This window comes from Myotis nattereri (assembly GCF_964212035.1).
Source record: "Myotis nattereri genome assembly, chromosome: X".
NCBI lineage: Eukaryota > Metazoa > Chordata > Mammalia > Chiroptera > Vespertilionidae > Myotis > Myotis nattereri.
The window spans coordinates 25,852,747-25,873,453 of record NC_138078.1 but is presented as its reverse complement, the minus strand read 5'-3'; positions in this window follow the sequence as shown (position 1 = coordinate 25,873,453).

Here is a 20,707-nt window from a genome sequence, read left to right as displayed (position 1 = left end):
GTTGTATCCTTGAGAACATTAGTTGTTTACCTTTTAACTGCACTTTTTCATTATTCCTGACCTATATCTAGCCAGCAGAGAATTACTTTTCATTGTACTTATAAAGTTTCTCAAGCATTACTTCTTTTGACTCCCATAGATTATGCCCTTCTAGAATAATGTTCCAAGATGACCTGAATGTTCCCTTTAGCTTAACTAAACTTTAGGTAGATTTCTTTTTGACTATAGACCCCTGACCTCCCTTTTCTGAAAGCATTTACTTTAAGAAACTTGGACTTGTGAATTCTTTCTCTGTTCCTTTCATATGTAAAACTTCTGTTAGTAACTTAATACATTTACAACTCAAGAATGTCTTTTTATAGGACTTGAGGGCCATTTCTTTGAAATAAAATCTTCAAGAAATATAAGTCCCCTACTTTCCAGTCTCTGTGGGAAGTGAAGGAACCTAACTTGAATAAGAACCAATTAGCAAACATAGATAGTCTAATCACATTGACCAACCTACCCACCAACATCCTCTAGTACTTTCCTTATAGCTCACCCTGGTACTTAAAAATTTTCCTTTTATTTCAGCAGAGTTGAATTCATTTTCTCTCTCCTATCACTCCTATTGCAGTAGTTTTGAACCTTGTTGCAATAGTCCTGAATAAAATCTACCTTGCCTGTTTAATCATTTGGTGTAATTTTTCTTTGATGTTACTCCATCACCAACTCCGAAGTACCTGCCATTTTCAGAATAATCTTTATAAGATTTAGAATTATTCCATAATTCCTGTGGTATAAAGTCTACCATTGAAAATCCTCCACAATCTTGCACCTTTTAAACTCAGTCTTATCTTCCAATCCTTGGATTCCCTCCTCCAAGAAAATTAGTACATTTTTCTAAAGGAGGCTAATATTTCCCCAATTTGATATTTTTGTTTATGTATTTTATAACTTTTTCTTAATATATGAACATTTTACTATCTTGTTCATGCCCATGTATAACAACTAAAACAGAAATCACTTCAAGTCTTTATAAATAAGGGATAAAATACACCGTTGAAACTACTGAGAAGTAAAGAAGGACCAGTGAGATAAACACCACTTCTTTTTTGTGGTTAGGAACTTTAGGATCTATGTCCTTAGCAACTTTCAAATGTTTAGTATAGTATTGTTCACTGTAATCACCATATTGTACATTAGACCCTCAGAACTTACTCATCTAACTGGAAGTTTGTACCTTTAATCAACATCTCCCCATTTCTCTAAAACTCCAGTTTTTGGCAACCACTATTCTAATATGTTTCTCTGAGTCTGGCTGTTTTAGGTTCTACAAATAAGTGATATCATATAGTATTTAGCTTTCTCTGTTTGACTTATTTCACTTAGCACAATGCCATCAGGGTCCATCTATGTTATTGCAAATGGAAGAATATCCTTTATTTTCATGGTTGAATAATATTCCATTCTGTCATATGTAACCTCACATCTTCTAGATCTATTGACCCATAGACAGGCACTTAAGTTGTTTCTATATCTTAGCAATTGTGAATGATGCTGTGATGAACATGGAAGTGCAGATATCTCCTTGAAACAGTGATTTCATTTCCTTGGATGTATAGCTAGAAGTGGGATTACTAGATCATATGGTAGTTATTTTTTTACAGTTTTGGAAGAAACTCTGTTTTCCAAAGTGGCTGCACAGGGTTTCCCTTTCTCCACATCCTTGTCAATACTTGTTATCTCTTATCTATTTGAGGATAGCTATTCTAACACATGTGAGGTGATCTATCATTGTTGGTTTGCTTTGCATTTCCCTGGTCATTAATGATGTGGAACATCTTTTGATGTACCTATTAGGTATTTGTATGTCTTCCTTGGGAAAATGTCTATTCGGTTCTTCTGGCCATTCTTTGATTGATTTTCCCCCCTGAGTTGTATGAATTCCTTATATAATTTGGATATTAATTTCTTATTACATATATCATTTGACAATATTTTCTTCAGTACTCTAAGTTGCCTTTTCATTTTGTACTTGCTTCTTTTGCTGTGCAGTGTTTTAGTTTGATGTAATCCCAATTATTTAATTTGCTTTTGTTGTGTATGCTTTATGTGTCATATCCAAAAAATCATTGTCAAGGATCTTGTGCCCTATGTTTTTTTTCTAGGAGTTTTACAGTTTCAGTTCTTACATATAAGTCTTAATCCATTTTGAGTTAAATTTTGTGAGTGGTGGAAGATAGGAGCTCATTTTTATTCATCCACATGTGGTTCTCTAGTTTTCCAAGGACCAATTATTGAAGAGATTAACTTTCTCCCATTGAGTATTCCTGGTTTCCTTGCCAAACATTAGTATTATGTATTAATTAAAAATTATTATAACTATATTTATTTTTATAATCTTGTTATTTAACCCTTATACTAGAGTTGATGGATTAAGATACCAGCATATTACAGTATTAGAGTGTTCTAAATATTATACGTACTTACCTTTACCAGTTTGTTTTTAATCTGTCCATTTTTTCCTTTTTATTGACTTTATTGGGGTGACATTGGTTAATAAAATTCTATAGGTTTCAGGTGTATAATTCTATAATACACCATCTCTATATTGTATGAATTTGTCAATTATTATAATGGATTCATATAATTATCCTTGCAGTTCTATTAATTTTTGCTCATATAGGTTGATGCTTTATTGTTAAGCACATACATGTTAAGAATTGTATATCTTCTTGGGACATTGCATAATGTTCACATGTTTTATATTACTAATTAATGTCCTTTGAATTTAGCTTTGTGGACTCCTTTCAACATTTCTTGTAAGGCAATTCCAGTGGTAATTTTCTCAGATTTCGTCTGAAAATATCTTTATCTATCCTTTATTACTTGAAGACAACTTTGCTGGGTAGAGTAGTCTTGGTTGGTAGTTTTGTCAACAGAGGGTAGAGGGCCTCATCTCACCTGGTTGTTAGTGGGGGTGGAATTCTTGCCATATCTTGAGAAAAAGGAATTTTCTGAGACTCAAACAGGAGGAATAATTTTTATTTGCCTGCAATTAAATTCCTGAGTTTCCAAGATCCCAATTCCCTTTGCCTAGTCATACAAGAAATGTAGCTGTGTTTTAGCAGAGCTAAAATCAGAGCTAGTGTCTAGAGTTTCCTTTCCACATTGGAGCAGTGTCTAGAGTTTCCTTTCCAATCCAGTTTAGATTGTGTTCCCCACTGTAGTCCATCAGTCCATTGTATGTGGGGGCCACAGGAGCACATGGCCAAGCACAGACCATGAAACAAGAGCAACAAAAGTAAAAGAGAGAGAACTTTGTTTAGGGGATTATATATTCCCAAATTTTTGCATGCTAGCAGTGGCCATGGTAATTTTGGCCAATCTATGGTTTCCCAAGTGTGACTGACAGCAAGTACCTTCCCTATGTCATGCCAGCTTTTTTGGGCATGCATCTATTTTCCCTTTATTGGATGGCTTCCCCCAGTGTTTTGCAGTAATAGACTCCTTGGGGAGTGGAAAGTTGCAGTTTCCTGGTGAAGTTGCCAAATGACATGCCTATAATGTCTGGCCTTTCCTTTAGCTTCTTTCCTATTGTTAATAACTAGCTAATTACAACAGTATCAGTTTGAGTTGCCTTTTAGCAGTTTGAATAAATCATTCAATTCTTCCTTCATCCTAAGGTTTCTGATGAAAAATCTGCCAGTAGCCTTATGGGGGGTTCTTTGTAAATTACAAGCCTTTCTTCTCTTGCTGCTTTTAAGATTTCTTTTTGATTTTTAGATAATTTTATGATAACATATCTTGGAGAAGGTACCTTTAAATTGATTTTGTTTGCTGGCATATGAGCTTTAAGAACTTAGATCTCTCTCTCTCTCTCTCTCTCTCTCTCTCTCTCTCTCTCTCTCTCTAGATTTGTTATGGTCTCAGTTGTTTTTAAAATTTAAAATTTAAGCTTTCTGCTCCCTTCTCCCTTTCTTTTCCTTATGGACCTCCAATAATTTGCGAATTGTTCCTTTTGATCTTTTCCCAAGATCACATAGGCTTTCTTCACTCTTTTTCAATCTTTTTTTTGTCTCCTCCAACTAACTTCAAAGTTCCTCTCTTCTTCCTTTGTAAAGAAAATATTTTTATTGATTTCAGAGAGGAAGGGAGAGGGAAACTGAGATAGAAACATTAATGATAAGAGAGAATCATTTATCAGTTGCCTCCTGCATCACTTACATGAGGGGATCAAGCCCACAATCTGGGCATGTGCCCTGACCCGAAATCAAACCATGACCATTTGGTTCATAGGTAACCGCTCAACCACTGAACAACACTTGCTGGGCTAAAGTTCTGATTTTGTTCATGTATTGTTTTCCTGATTCTGTTGGATTGTCTTTCTCTGTTTTCTTATAACCCTCTGAGTTTCCTTAAAACAGCTATTCTAATTTTTTTTATAAGGAAAATCACAAATCCAGGTGTCCTTGGGATCAGGTATTGAATGGTCATTATTATTCTTTGGTGGTATCACGTTACCTTCATTGTTCATGATTCTTGAAGTTTGTATTGCTGCTTTTCACTTGAATTAGCAGCCACCTCATCTAGTTTTTACTAACTGCCTTTGGAGAAAAATACCTTCCATCAGCCCTGCTAGTGATTCTAAGGCTTTCCCAGTATTTCTATGTATATGCTTGCTCCATGCTTCTTTCTTAAGCTTGTATGTTTTCTCTGCATCCTAAAAGGTGTCAGCTCAAGTGCTGACAGGCTCCCTTTTGTTTTCCCAAGAGTGGTGCTCATTCTAAAATTTATGTTCTCTTCCTGTCTCAATTTTGGTTGATTGCCTGTGAGTGTTCATTAGCCATCTACCAAAGCTCTCTCTCGCACTGCTAGCATTGGGCATGCACACAGGGAGGCTGCCACAGAATGGGGATGTGTATGGGTAAGGCACACAGAGCACTGGATGTGCCTCTAGGCCAGTTGAGGGGAATGTAAGGGCAAGACATCCCCACTAGCTCTAGAGTATTTCTTGATGGAGTCTAAGATGCATTTAATAGGACTTACGTCCCTTTGATGACTTCTGAGAGTCCTATCTGATTTTCTCTCAGCCTCCCCCTACCCTCTAGTCATGCAGCTCACTATTCAGTAGTCTAGATTTTGCAAGAAAGAAATGAACCCATTTGGCAGCATCCTGAAAACCTGAGGGAACTGGGTGATAGTAGCCTATTTTTAAACTATAGTCTTTCTATTTATTTATTTACTTATTTGTTTGTTTATTTATTTATTTAAATATATCTGTATTGATTTCAGAGAGGAATGGAGAGGGAGAGAGATATAATCATTAATGGTGAGAGAGAATCATTAATTGGCTTCCTCCTGCATGCTCCCTACTGGGGTTTGAGCCCACAAGCCGGAGATGTGCCCTGATCAGGAATCAAACCATGACCTCCTAGTTCATAGGTTGATGCTCAACCACTGAGTCACATTGGCCGGTCTTCCTATTTATTTTTTATCTCTAGTTTTTACCAAAGGCTTTACTTTAATAAGCCCCTTTCTTCATCTCTCAAATATATATAATGATATATTATCTCATTGGGTTGTTTTGAAGACTAAATGAAATAAGACAGATAAAGTGTTCAAAGAGTACTTGATATATGGAGTGTGCTTCCAGAGTGAAAACCATCTCATGATTGTTTTTATGTTATCATTAATGAAATTGCTGTTATTATTATAATAGTTACCTTTCAATATTCTGCGAAGTGAAATCTTATTTTAATGCCCAGCTCAAATATCATCAGCTCCACATAAACTTCTCTATTTCCTCTAAAAGTGATTTACTCTAAATTCCTGTAGTGTACATTATCTCATTTATTTATTGGAAATTCATCTTTGAGTTCATTTGATTATATGCCAACTCTCCTAACTAGACTATAAAGTTCCAGAATATAAGAACTCTTGTTTATGTATTTGTGCATTCCCCATAGAAATTAGTAGAGTGCACTATCTGGAGAAAGCACTTTATGAAAATGTGTTGAATGACTGAAAGACTAGATTAAGCACTAACTCTACTGTAGCTCTACTGATAGATGGACAAATCTCATAACTGTGTTTATAATATGCTGTGACATTCTAGGCATTAAAATCTTTATAATTTAAGATGTTCATATTAGGTTTTGGTTAAAAAGATCCTATAAAATAACTTGGAAAAGTTTTAACTTTGAGAGATTAGAAATTTTTTTTCTCTTTGCTATAGTTTTATACATATTCAAAATTGTTTCTAGAACTTTAAATATGTTGGCATTTACAGTTATTGGATGCTGCTTAGCTGAATATAAACACATGCTATTTCTGAGTTCTATCTATATTTGAAAGCAAAAAAGATGATTATAGTAACAATGCTATGCATTTTTATATTGCCCTATCATTATTACAGTGAGCTTAACTGTCTTCATGTATTCATACAACATAGCAAGGAAATTCATGTTATATATGCAGTCATCAAGGGTATTTTTATCACTTTGAGTTTTATAAACCTTATTATTCATGGCTGATTAATAAAAAATCATGTTGGGAGATGGCCCTGAAATTGGCTTCTAGCAAGACAGAGTCAAAGATTGGGAGAGATAAAGGTAGGCTTCATGAGTGAGAGGAAAGAAAATCTAGAGGAGGGGTGTCTGAGTAGGAAAAATCAGGACAAAGAGAAATCACAATGTAGGAAAGAGAGATTGGAGTAAATGTGTTATAAAGGCAATGTCCCTTTGCTTCATGACATCTGTTTTCCTCTTTCTTTGACTATTCCTCCCAATCTGTTTTTAAAACCACATATCTCTAATGGTGGGAACCTTCAGTTGTGGATAAGAAGGATACTTCCAGAGGTAGGACAATTGTACTATCATTCACTGCCCTTAGTTTACAACACTTTTAAATATATATATACATTGATTTTAAAGAGGGAAAGAGAGATAGAAACATCAATGATGAGAGAGAATCATTGATCAGCTGCCTACTGCACACCCCCTACTGGGATTGAGCACACAACCTGGGCAAGTGCTCTTGGCCAGAATTGAACCTGGGGTCCTTCAGTCTGCAGGTGGATGCTCTATCCACTGAGAAAAACCAGCTAGGGCTAGTTTGCAACACTTTTACTCTCTCTGAACCTTTACCCATTAGTCAAACAATCAAACCAGAAATAAGATTGAGAATGGCAAGGGCAGGCAGAGGCTGGTTAGTCAGTACTGAGGAGGATCCCAGTGGGAGAATAATAGTCAGAGGCAGCAAATTCCAGAGTGAGAAGAAAAGGTAAGTACCTGTGGCTATACCAAACTGAGATGTCATACACATTACAACAACGCACATAAAGTAAAAGGATACATGGGCAGGGAGACTATAAGTTAGGGATAGCTTTGCTTAACTCTTGATGCCTTTATCAGTCTTTTGATTCCAAAAGATGGAATCCTTTTTCATGATGTCACAAAAGACACATTAAAAATTGGAAACTACAGGTAAATGGACCACAGCAGATAAATTCAGTAGCATGGTCTGTTTTCGCTCTTAAATTTTATCTTATCATTTAATTTCTATAAGTGATTTTTACTGCTCTTCCCATTTTCTAATTTTTAAAAATAAATGTAGCACAAATCTAGCCTTAACCAAACTCTAATTCCTGGCTCTGAAGTCTAGTTCTCTAATACTTATACTAGCCTGCACCCTGACTTTACTTTGAGCTGGTCTTCATTTCTCTAGGTAAATAAAAATATATAAATTTAATTTATTTTATAATAAAATAGGCTCATTATGTATACAATGTGTTAATATTAACATGTACAAATAGAATGTGTTTCCCACCATTCATACCTTGGGTCTATATAGTGTAAACCTTAAACTATAATAAACTACATTTGCCAAGGCTACATAAAGAAGATAAAAAATGTTTTCAGTTAAAAGAATCACTATACTATAATACAATTTGGATCAAGGATCAAATTTATAAACTCTCCTTTTCTCTAACTGATTTCCCCTGCTTTATCCCAATAAAGAAACCAATCTTCAGCCATATTTTAGTAATAAGTTATTTACAGGTTTAGTTATCAAAGTCATGTCCCCCTAGGCCAGTGATGGCGAACCTATGACACGAGTGTCAGAGGTGACAGGAGAACTCATATTTTTGGGTTGATTTTTCTTTGTTAAATGGCACTTAAATATATAAAATAAGTATCAAAAATATGTCTTTGTTTTAGTATGGTTTCAAATATCAAAAAAATTCTATATGTGACATGGCACCAGAGTTAAGGTTTTTCAAAATGCTGACACGCCGAGCTCAAAAGGTTCACCATCACTGCCCTAGGAAGTGAAACAATTTCTTCTGCTGATTTTGATACTTCATCAGAGTTACTTGCCCTCAACTTTATTAACACTCATGTTTTCAGTGCTTTCTAGATATGTTAATATGCCTTTACAACAATCATGTGAGGTATGTTTTAATATGCTCTTTTTCCATATCAGGAAATTAAAGCACAGACTTAGTAAGTGATAGAGCTGGAATTTAAACCCATTCAAATTTATTTAACTCTAATTCCTAAGTTCTTAAACTGTTTAACCACACCCTTTATAAGGTATAGAAAGCATTTTCAGTAAAATATTACATCTGGTATAATATTACTTATGCTTTTTAATGACATAATACCAAAACACAAACTTCAATATTATAAAATGCCAGAAAACTGCATTTAATGGCACTATGTAACCATGCTGTAAACTGAAGGGAGATTAATGAGGACTATAATTGCCCTGACTATCCACGTGACTGAATTGTGCTAGAGGACCCACCTTTAGAGACACTATACAACCCATTATATCTCAGAATTTTTAAAGAGAAATATCATTATTGGTTGAATATTATCAACCATGGAAGTGTTACGGCAGAGGAGAGAGGTGAGAACAGATGTTAGGAGAACTAGCCAAAAATTGGAAGTTAGGAGATATCAAAATGTTGTCAGTATGGAGAAAAACCATAGAAGAATAGTAAATAGACAGGAATAAAAGAAGATCATTGAGGATGAGGTAAGCATAGTATGAGAGGAAAGCGGGGAGAAAGATGATTCATGATTCAGTTAACAAAATTTGTTATGTTTTTAAGGAAGACATATCTGAAGACTTCAACATGTGAAGTCTTATAGTGTAAACACATTCTTTCCAAATTACATTTTCATCCATGTAAATATTGTACTGAAAATTGTATCTATTCACACCTGAGGGACCCTCCCGAGTGCACAAATTTTTGTGCACTGGGCCTCTAGTGGAATATAGGCTTATTGCAGTATTGAGGGGCTGTTTGAAGAAGAAGAAAAGTGTATTAGAAAGTAAAATGTAATTAAATACAAAAGAGGCCACAGGGAGAAAATATTTTCAAACAAATGTATGGGATTAATTATACTGCTCACCAGTTATTTCTGGCTCTCTACTTTCTGAGCACATGGGAGATTTTGTTTCTTGGATTATGTATGGATTGCTGGGACATGTAATTTTGGCCAATGATGTGTGAATGGACTTGAAATGAAACACTTCTAGGCTGGAACAGTTATTTGATCTGAGATACTTCAGAGTTCTTTTTCTTTCCATCTAGTGTGGCAAATGGCAATGTTTGAGATAGTGGTTGCTCCTCCATCTTGAGACCCTGAGAGAAATGAGTCTTCCTCCCCCATTCCTTAACTAACCTATGTTATCTTACTTCATGAGAGATAAATAAATCTGCTTTTTTTAAGCCATCAAAGTTCTGTAATTAGTTGCAATTGTACACATTTTAGCTTATTTACAATTGCAGCATACATTAACTTATTCTAGCTAATCAGAGTGGGTGGCTGGAAAATGGTACATTTAGCAGAAATGCAAAATAAGTGAAGAATGAGGCAAGGGCATTGGATTTAGCTCATCAGATAGATTAATATCTGTATATATATATATATATATATATATATATATATATATATATATATATATGTATATATATAATGTGTGTGTGGAGAGAGAGAGAGAGAGAGAGAGAGAGAGAGAGAGAGAGAGAGAGAGAGAGAGATAAGAATCCTGTTATGGAGGAAATGAGTGATGAAGGGATTCCTTTTCTTTTCTATGAAATGTTTGCCCATGAAAGGAAGGAGAAGAATAGGAGAGCATTAGGGGAAGCATAAGATGTAGGTAAAACTTTCATTTTGTTTTCTTCCAATGGATGAGAAGACTCATATATATCTGCAAGTAAAATAAATGATGATTGCCCTAACCCAGGGGTCCGCAAACTCATTAGTCAACAGAGACAAATATCAATAGTACTTCTTCAAAATAGACTCGCCCAGGCCGAAAACCAACTTCTGCGCATGGGTCATGAAGTTTCAGTTGCACTGTACATGCACCCACACGTGGTATTTTGTGGAAGAGCCACACTCAAGGGGCCAAAGAGCTGCATGTGGCTCACGAGCTGCAGTTTGCCGATCATGGCCCTAACCGGTTTGGCTCAGTGGATAGAGTGTTGGCCTGAGGACTGAAGGGTCCCAGGTTCAATTCCACTCAAGGGCATGTACCTTGGCTGTGGGCACATCCCCAGTAGGGGGTGTGCAGGAGGCAGCTGATCAATGTTTCTCGCTCATCGATGTTTCTCTCTATTCCTCTCCCTTCCTCTCTGTAAAAGATCAATAAAACATATTTAAAAAAAATAAATGATGATAAATGAGGGAGAACTGCGAGGGGAGGGTGTGGACATTGCTAGAATACATTTGATTCAGGATTGGATGTGATTGAATTCAGAGATAGGTTACTTAGGTTTATTCAGGAGGAGGGATGCCCCTCTCTTTGTAAATGGATGGAAAATGAGGGAAAATGAAGGATGTAAAAGCAAGAATGTGTTCAACATTGGCATTATAAACACCTCTTACATTTTATCAGGAAAGGTGGTAGATATTAAATTCCAATATTTAAAAGCCTATGATATAAATACTAATCACTATCATTATTCTGGCATAATGCCTACTGTGGACACTACCCCTTCTGTGTTAACTGTTCTCAGAGACTCCCACACAGCACTTTTCAACTTTTGAAGCAACTGTTCTCAGAGACATTTGCAAAATGTACTTCATACCCTAAGTTTTATAAACCACAAATTTATATACAAACTAGCTAATAATTTGCAAAGTGTCTATCACCTTGAAAAGAATAATTTGCCAGTAGGGCAAAATTTACCTAACAGATTTCTACTGTGAGAGGAAGAATATGTGGGAGCAAAATTATAGGGGGAAATATTATTTAACTCTATTTAAACCCATGATGTGGAAATTAGAGCAATGTGTAGCTCAGAAATTACTTATAAATGCAAAGTTCTAAACCAGTGTTTCTCAAATTTTGGTAGGCATCAGAATCACCTAGTTAGCTTGTTAAAATTGCTGGTGTTGGGGACCACTCTGAAATTTACTGTCAGAATTTTGAAGTGAGGGATCTAAAGGGGGTCCAAGCTTTTTTTATATATATAAGATTTTATATATAAGATTACAGTTACTTAGACAGTATCCTGGACAATTTGCATAGTCTTCTATTATTAGTATAGATAGTTCCTGTGTGATTCATTGATATTTTATATTGGAGTATTTAGTTTCTCGTTGTCATTACAATTTTTTCTTATGGCCTACAATTATATAATCAAAAATTAAAATATAAGCTATTGAGTAGAAGAAAAAGATTCAGTTAACAGCATTAAATAAAGCCTGTAAACCAAGAACACACAATATAATATACTGATGACAAAAAATAGTTTGCTTGATTTTATAATTGAATCTTCTTTCTTTATAAATAATCTATGCTTAATGATTAGAATTGGACACAATACTATGAATAATCTCTGCAGTGATTCAACTTGACCTATATTTTCTAAATAATGTCTTCTTTAGTTTGAGTACAATTTAAATTGATAAGCTTGTTTTTACTAAAGTGCAAAAGGCTGCATTTATGTATTTTAATGGACTTTGTCAGTTTCTTAAAATCTTTCATGTCAAAATATGATATTTTAAACTGTGGAAATTATTTAATATACTAAGTAATAATTAAAAGAACAGATATTTCACAAGATTCTCACCAAATGTAGTTTTAATTTTTTTCCTTCCTTGATGTATGCTATCACCAGATGGGGGCACAATGATACAGTAAGCATAGTGAAGAGCACTCTTTCAGAAGCAACATGGTGGAAACTCAGTTGAATAAAGAGTTTCCTATTTATCACACACACACACACACAGAAAGAAAAACAGTTATGGTTTATGCTTAAAAAAAAGTCATCAAACCTAGGATTTCACTCATAGTAATATAAAAAAAAATGAGCCTAAATATTGAAATTTCAGTTTCTTTAAACCTGTCTCAGACCAAGCTTTTGGATAGTGCAATTTATATTATACTAGAGGCCCTGTGTACAAAATTCATGCATGGGTGGGGTGTGTGTGTGTGCCTCAGCCCAGCCTGCACCCTCTTCAATCCGGGACCCCTCAGGGGATGTTTGAGTCATAAACTGGCAGTCGGACATCCCTCTCTCAATCCTGGACCGCTGGCTCCTAACCGCTTGCCTGCCTGCTGGCCTGATCCCCATAACTGCTCTCTCCTGCCAGCCTGATCCTCCTAACTGCTCTCCCCTCTGGCCTGATCATGCTAACTACCATCCCCTGCCAGCCTGATCACCCAACTGCTCTCCCCTGCCAGCCTGATCACTCCTAACCACCTCTGCCTTGGCCCCATCACCATGGCTTTGTCTGGAAGGACATCTGGTCTAATTAGAATATTACCATTTTATTAGTATAGATAAGTGCATGCTGCATTAAATATTTTTGTTAGATGATATTGGCATACATTAGTCCTCCCTTATTGGTGGTTTTGCGTTCTGTGTTTTCAGTTACCCATGGTCAACCACAGTCCAAAATCTTTAATTGAAAAATTTCAGAAATAAACAATTCATAAGTTTTAAATTGTGTGCCATTGTACTAGTAAGTAGCATAATGACATCTTGCACCAGCCTTCCTTTGTCCTTCCCAGAATGTAAAATTATCTCTGTCCGGTGTGTCCATGCTTTATTCCCTACCTGTCCGTTAGCCACTTGGTAGCCATCTTGGTTACCAGGTCAGTTATGAGAGAGGAAGAGAAAGAGAGAGAGAGAGAGAGAGAGAGAGAGAGAGAGAGAGAGAGAGAGAGAGAAAGAGAGAGAGAGAGACTGAAAAAGAGAAAAGAATATTCACATAACATTACAGTATATTGTTATAATTGTTCTATTTTATTATGAGCTATTGTTATTAATCACTTACTGTGTGTAATTTGTAGATTAAAACTTTTTCATAGGTATGTACCTATAAGAAAAAATGGTAATATATATAGTGTTCAGTACTATTCAAGATTTCAGGCTTCCACCGCAGGTCTTGGAACGTACCCCCTATAATGAAAGAAGACTACTGTATTTCAGTCTGTCTTTCAAATTGAAACTGATGAACCCCATAAATTAATAATTTTCATGCAAGTTCTTCTACATGTGTACATAATCTCAGCCTAAGCTATCCCCTACATTGTTGAAAGGGCTGCTGACCTGGGATCACCCATGTATAGCTACCACAGCCTTGTGACTTAGAGTATGGAAGCCAACTCCTCTCAATTGATGTACATTTTTTCTTTTTTTTAAAAATTAAATCTTTATTGTTCAGATTATTACAGTTGTTCCTCTTTTTTCCGCCCATAGCTTCCCTCCACCCGGTTCTCACCCCACCCTCTACCTTTACCCGTCCACTGTCCTAATCCATAGGTGTATGATTTTTTTCCAGTCTCTTCTCCTACCCCCCACACCTCTTTCCCCCTGAGAATTGTCAGTCCACTCCCTTTCTATGCCCCTGATTCTATTCTATTCACCAGTTTATTCTGTTCATCAGATTATTTATTCACTTGATTTTTAGATTCACTTGTTGATAGATATATATCTGTTGTTCATAATTTTTATCTTTACCTTTTTCTTCTTTTTCCTCTTCTTAAAGGATACCTTTAAGCATTTCAAATGATACTGGTTTGGTGGTGATGAACCCCTTTAGCCTTTTCTTACTGTGAAGCTCTTTATCTGACCTTCACTTCTGAATGGTAGCTTTGCTGGGTAAAGTAATCATGGTTGTAGGTTCTTCCTATTCATCATTTTGAATATTTCTTGCCACTCCCTTCTGGCCTGCATAGTTTCTATTGAGAAATCAGCTGACAGTCATATGGGTACTCCCTTGTAGGTAACTAGCTGTTTTTCTCTTGCTGCTTTTAAGATTCTCTGTCTTTTGCTATTGGCATTTTAATTGTGATGTGTCTTGGTGTGGTCCTCTTTGGATTCCTTTTGTTTGGGGTTCTCTGTGCTTCCTGGACTTGTAAGTCTATCTCTTTCACCAGGTAGGGGAAGTTTTCTGTCATTATTTCTTCAAATAGGTTTTAAATATCTTACTCTCTCTCTTCTTCTGGCACCCCTATAATTCAGATGTTGGTACACTTGAAGTTGTCCCAGAGGCTCCTTACACTATCTTCATATTTTTGGATTTTTTTTAATTTTGTTTTTCCGGTTGGGTGTTTTTTGCTTCTTCATATTTCAAATCTTTGACGTTATTCTTGGGATCCTCTTGTATGCTGTGGGATCTCTGTATATTATTCTTTATTTCAGTCAGTGTATGCTTAATTTCTAGTTGGTCTTCTTTCATATCCTCGAGGGTCTCACTAAATTTATCGGCTGTTTCTAGAAAATTCTTGAAAAACCTTATAACCGTGGTTTTGAACTCTGTATCCTCTAGTTTGCTTTCCTCCATTTCTGTCATTTGTGACCTGTTTCTTTGTCTCCACATTTTGGCTGCTTTCCTGCGTTGATAGAGTGGCTTTGTGTGCTATGTGTCCTGTAGGGCCCAGTGGCTCAGCCTCCGCAATTACCTGAAGTGGACACTCTTAGTGCACCCCCTTGTGGGCTGTGTGCACAGTCTTATTGTAGTTAAGCCTTGATTGTTGTAGGTATCACTGGGAGGAATTTACCTCCAGGCCAATTGGCTGTGAGAATTAGCTGTGTCTACAGTAGGAGAACTTCTGTGCTGAAGACACCCTTATGGGACAAGACTTGCTTCAGTGGGGCTTTGGTGCTCACTGAGTCTTCCTCCTGAGTGTGTCTCTTATGGATCTGAGTATTTGTAATCTAGAAGGTCCCAATCTGACCACTGGGTACACAGGCTCTTGAATCTCTAAGGAGGTGCTAATTTAGCCTCTGTCTTAGGCTACCCAGCAGGAGCTATGGAGAGATTTGGAGATTCCTCTTCCTTGTTTGGGGTTTGGAGGTGCCCAGATGAGGCCCAGTTGTGAAGCAGTGCAAGCTGCTGTGGGTCCTTGATCCTTCTTTTGGATGCTCTGGGTCTGTCTGACACAGCTGCAGTTTGTTAGGCAATTTTAGATCTCAAAGGGCCAGATCATTTATATTCAAAAGCCTCTGCTGGCAGCTTGGGTGGGGCGGCGTCTCAGGGAATCAACAGGGTGGAGCAAACAGCTATGGCTGATCCTCAGTCCTGCCCTAAGAGTTCCTGATTCTCAGTGTCCCGGTACTCGCTGCTAGCACCTCTTAGAGAAAGCCACCCTCAAGTTCTGACTAATGCCAGATAGTCCAGTTTCTCCCCATATGAGTCTGGGTCCCCAGAGACTCGCCCAGAACTGGAGTTCAGAGCCGTCAGGAGCTTGTGTCTCCCTCCCGATTGAAAAAGACACTGGTGTCCTTCTTTGCCAGCCCTTTCTCCGCACGCGTGCCTCTGTACCTTTGCACTTTACTTCCGCACCTCCTCTGAGTCTCAGTGTGCTTTTCTCTTTCCTTCTAGTTGTAGAATTTACACTCAGCCAGCCTTCCTGTGGTTCTGGATGATGTCCGTTCTCTCCTTTAGTTGTATTTTTGAGGTGGTTGTGCGAGGCAGCAATTTCCGGTATTTATCTATGCCACCATTTTGGTTTCTCCTTGATGTACATTTTTCTTTAGTGAATGCCAGAGTTGTTATCTCATTAAAACAACTCTAATTTATTCTTATTGTTCCCTGTAATTTTATTCCCTAATATCTTTGAAAACTACATAATTGATTAATAGAATCATTCCCCCAAACATTTATTGAGTCCCTACAATATTCCAGGCACATGGTGTTTTAAGTGTTTGGGATACAATGTGAAACAAAACAAAATACTTTCCTTTTATCATGTAATTTATATTCTGGGAGGGGGTTAAAGCTTATGAATTTCTGTCTAGTCATCAACTTATTTGCTACTCTACTTATTAATGTACTAAATTTTATATGGTATGTTAGAGAGTTAAGTTCTATGGTAAACAAGAAAAAATATCCTGAGTATATCTGTCAAGAGAGAATAGGTTTTGCTGATATAACTACCCCCTAATCTTATTGTCTTATCAAAACATTTTATTTCTCACTCCATCATCTGGAGTGTGCCTTGTCCCTGTGGCAGTGGGGAGGGAGTGTGGCAAATTAAGTGCTGGCTCTTAAGTCTTCCATCCAGAAGTAATACTTGTCATTCATGCTCATATTTCATTAGACAAAGCTTATCAGATGGACAAGCTAAATTTATAAGTGTGAAGTAAGATTTTTCTTGCTCCTGAATAGAGGAGAAATAGAATCTCTATTAACTGTTCCAATGATTTTTTTGTGCATATAAAGAACTGGAGCATGTGACAAGGATAGGTTACATTTTTAAAGAAGATTGTACAAGTAGATTTCATGAAGAAAATATAACTTTATCCGAGACAGGTGAGGTAAGGGTATTGGCCACAGGCATAACCAGAGGAGGAAACTTCCTCCCATTTATTATTATTATTTTCCAATATAGGAAATATTCAATGTAAAGTCCTCAGGCTGGAGCATACTCAGTTGTGGCTGGAGTAGAATGAGCAAGGTGGAGGGCAGTAGGAAATCAGATTAGAGAGAAAAAGAATAAACAATAGTATTTAAGGCCCTTTAGATTATAATAAGGACTCTGGCCTAAATTCCAAGTGAAATGGGGAGTCATTGTGAGATTTTTCACTTCCTGCATATTGGACCTCACTCTCATTTCTCGCTCTTTATCACTCCTGTTATGTAAGCATTTTCTCCTTTTCTTTTCCTTGATTTCTCTAACAAACCCACACATGCTCCATCATTGATTCACAGTCTCAGGTTTGCTCAGGACCCATTTGTGGCTGAGGGCAAAATCATCTCTGCCCTGCCAAGACTCTGCTATCTTCATTATTTAATCACTGGTGCCTCCTTGCCTTCCAGTCATTAAATGACAAATTGTTTACACTTATTGTCCTTTACACTTTCTGAAGCCTTTGACTCAGTAATAATGATACAAGAATAAACTCTGTTTTGAGTATTCACAACTGTAAGCCTACTTTTGCCCACCCCTGTATAGGAGCTATAGCATTGCAAAGATTCCACTATCACTTTCGTTGGTGTAGGGCAGAGTATAATGAATGCCAGTTGTGTTCAGAACAAAAAAATCTTTGCACAACTTGTCAATGTTACTTTTTTGAAGCAAGAGAAACTAATTAGTGTTTATAGAGAGTCTTCTTATTTCTATACTGGAAGCATACAAATTCAAGTAAAAAGAGAAAGCCTTTTTAAATATTCTAAGGTGATAACATTGAACAATACATCTGTCTTAGTTTGTTTAGGCTGTTAAAACAAAAATATCTTAGATGGAGTGGTTTATAAACAACAGAAATTTACTTTTCACAATTCTGGAGTCTGGGAAGTCCAAGATCAAAGCATCAAGATATTTGGTGTCTGGTAAAAACCCTTTTCCTGGTTGATAGATGGCCATCTTTTATCAGTGTCCTCACATGGCAGAAGGGGAAAGGGAAGTCTCCAGACTCTAATATAAGGGCACTAATCCCACTGATACAAACTCCAACCTAATGACCTGATGACCTACCAAAGGCCCCATCACCCAGTACCATCATATAAGGAGTTAGGATTTTGTATACTTTTGGGGGGACACATAGATTTTTAGTCTATAGCAATATTTAAGTACAGTTTCAAGAGAGTGAGAATATCTGGGGTCAAATCCTGCCTCTAATTGTAGATCTGTGCTCTTGAATTCTCCTTTTTTCCTTGCCTCTTAAAAATAAATATTATATATAGCATATGTATTACTGCCATAGTAAGAGCTCCACAAAGTTATGTTGTTTTCATTGTCCATCCTCATGGAAGTGAGTGTGCATGCTAAGGCTCTAGACTACCCCCAATTTAATGGAATGATCTGAAACCTTCTAAGCTCCCCTTGGTCATAACTGTCAGTTGCTTTTTCTGAATTTGTTTTATAATACTATTCCTGCAAGAGCAACCCCTTAATAAATTGAGAGACAGCTATTGATTTTATGACAAAACTAGAGGCCCGGTGCACAAAAATTTGTGCACTCGGAGCGGGGGGGGGGGGGATACCTCAGCCCGGCCTGTGCCCTCTCCCAGTCTGGGACCCCTTGGGAGATAACGACCTGCTGGCTTAGGCCTGCTCCCGGGAGACAGAGGCAGGCCCAATCCCTAGGTGCAGTCCCTGGTCAGGCTCAGAGCAGGGCTGATTGGGGAGTTGGGGCACAGCCCCCTGTCATGCACAGAGCAGGGCGGATCTGGAGGTTGCGATGCCACCCTCAGTCATGCTCAGGGTAGGGCCGATTGGGGGGTTGGGGCACCGCCCCCTGTCATGCACAGAGCAGGGCCCATCAGGGGGTTGGGGAGCTCGCCCCTGTCACGCACAGAGTAGGGCCAATAGGGGAGTTGGGGCACTGCCCCCTGTCACACACAGAGCAGGGTGGATCAGGGGTTGGGGCACCATCCTCTATCACCAACAGAGCAGGGCTGATCAGGGGGTTGGGGCGCCACCGCTGTCACACTCAGGGCAGGGCCGATGGGGAGGTTATGGCTCTACCCCATCACACACAGAGCAGGGCCCCTTGGGGGGGGGGGCGCCGCACCCTGTCACACACAGAGCCACAGGGTGATCAGGGGGCTGGGGAGTTCCCCCCTATCAGGCACAGAGCAAGGCTGATTAAGGGGTTGGGGCACCTTCCCCTGTCATGAACAGAGCAGGGCGGATAGGGAGGTTGTGGCCCCGCCCCCTGTCACACTCAGAGCTGCAGGGCGATCAGGGGGTTTGGGCACTGCCCCCTGTCATGCTGATCCCAGTGCCGGGAGGCCTCGCAGCTCCGCTGATCCCGGTGCTGGGAGGCATAGTACCCCTTTACTATATAGGAGAGAAGCCTGGTGCACGGGTGGGGGCCGGCTGGTTTGCCCTGAAAGGTGTCCTGGATCAGGGTGGGGGTCCCCACTGGGGTGCCTGGCCAGTCTGGGTGAGGGGATGATGGCTGTTTGCAGCTGGTCACACAGCCTTCAGGGTGGGTGTCCCCACTGGGGTGCCTGGCCAGTCTGGGTGAGGGGCTGAGGGCTGTTTTCATGCTGGTGGGTGACTGAAGCTCCCAACTGCTCCTTTTTTTCTTTTTCTTTTTTATTCTGGGCCAGCTTTAGCTCTGGCTCCAGCTCTGAGGCCTCTGCTGCTGAAAGCAGGTATCTGGTTTGTTTGGGTTCTATAATCAAAACACTGTATCAACTCCAGCTCTGAGATCCCGGTGGGCTGAAAGCAGGTTTCTGGGGTTTTGTTTAGCTTCTATATTTGTAACAATGTTTCAAACTGTAAGCTCAGAGGCCAGCAAGGCAGGCGGGGAATGTTGGAGTCCTCTGTCACTGAAGCAAGCAAGCCTCATGTTCACTTCAAGCTGCCTGGCTGCCAGCTGCCCTCTTGGCTGGTAGTTAATTTGCATATTGCCTTGATTAGCCAATGGGAAGGGTAGCAGATGTATGGCTAATTACCATGTTTCTCTTTTATTAGATAGGATTCCTCTTCCTCTTTAGTTTCCTTACCAAAGCCTGAATGAAATGGTTGCCTCTGTCCTGTTATCAGGACATTAACAAATGAGGTTCCTATTAAGGAACAAGGAATGGTTGAGCTGCAGTGTGTGCACTATGAAAATCAAAGTTGTCCACCTGTCAATTACAATAGCAGTGAACAGCCATGATTTACACATGTCAGCCACCAATGAAAAGAGTGAGAGCTAGATGATCATGGGTATTGTGTTGCTTTCCAGCAGCTCTGATTCTTTTTACTGTTTTAAATATAGTTTTATTGATTTCAGAGAGGAATGGAGAAGGAGAGAGAGAGATGGAAACATCAATGATGAGAGAGTATCATTGATCGACTGCCTCCAGCCCACCCCCTACTGGGGATTGAACCCACAACCCGGGCATGTGCCCTTGATTGGAATCGAACCCGGGACCCTTCAGTCCATAGGCTGATGCTCTATCTACTGAGCCAAACCAGCTAGGGCCTGATTATTTTTATATTGAGTTTATTTTGGGGATTTTGCTTAGAAGCCCAGAAGTCATTTACCAATTTGAGAAGTGAGAACTTCCAAAGACTGAAACCAAAAAATTATTTTTGGAATTGAGTTACTCTTCGGTTGTGTAATTACAATAGACATGTCTATTCTTTGATGTAGTATAAATATGATATTTGGAATTAATATCTATTTTCTAAATTAAAAGTGAAAATCAGATTTACTTTTGTTAAGAATTTGCAAGTGTGTCCTGAAAAAATACATATCCTGAGACTGCAAAATTAGATCTAGCAATTATCATGCCACTTTATAATC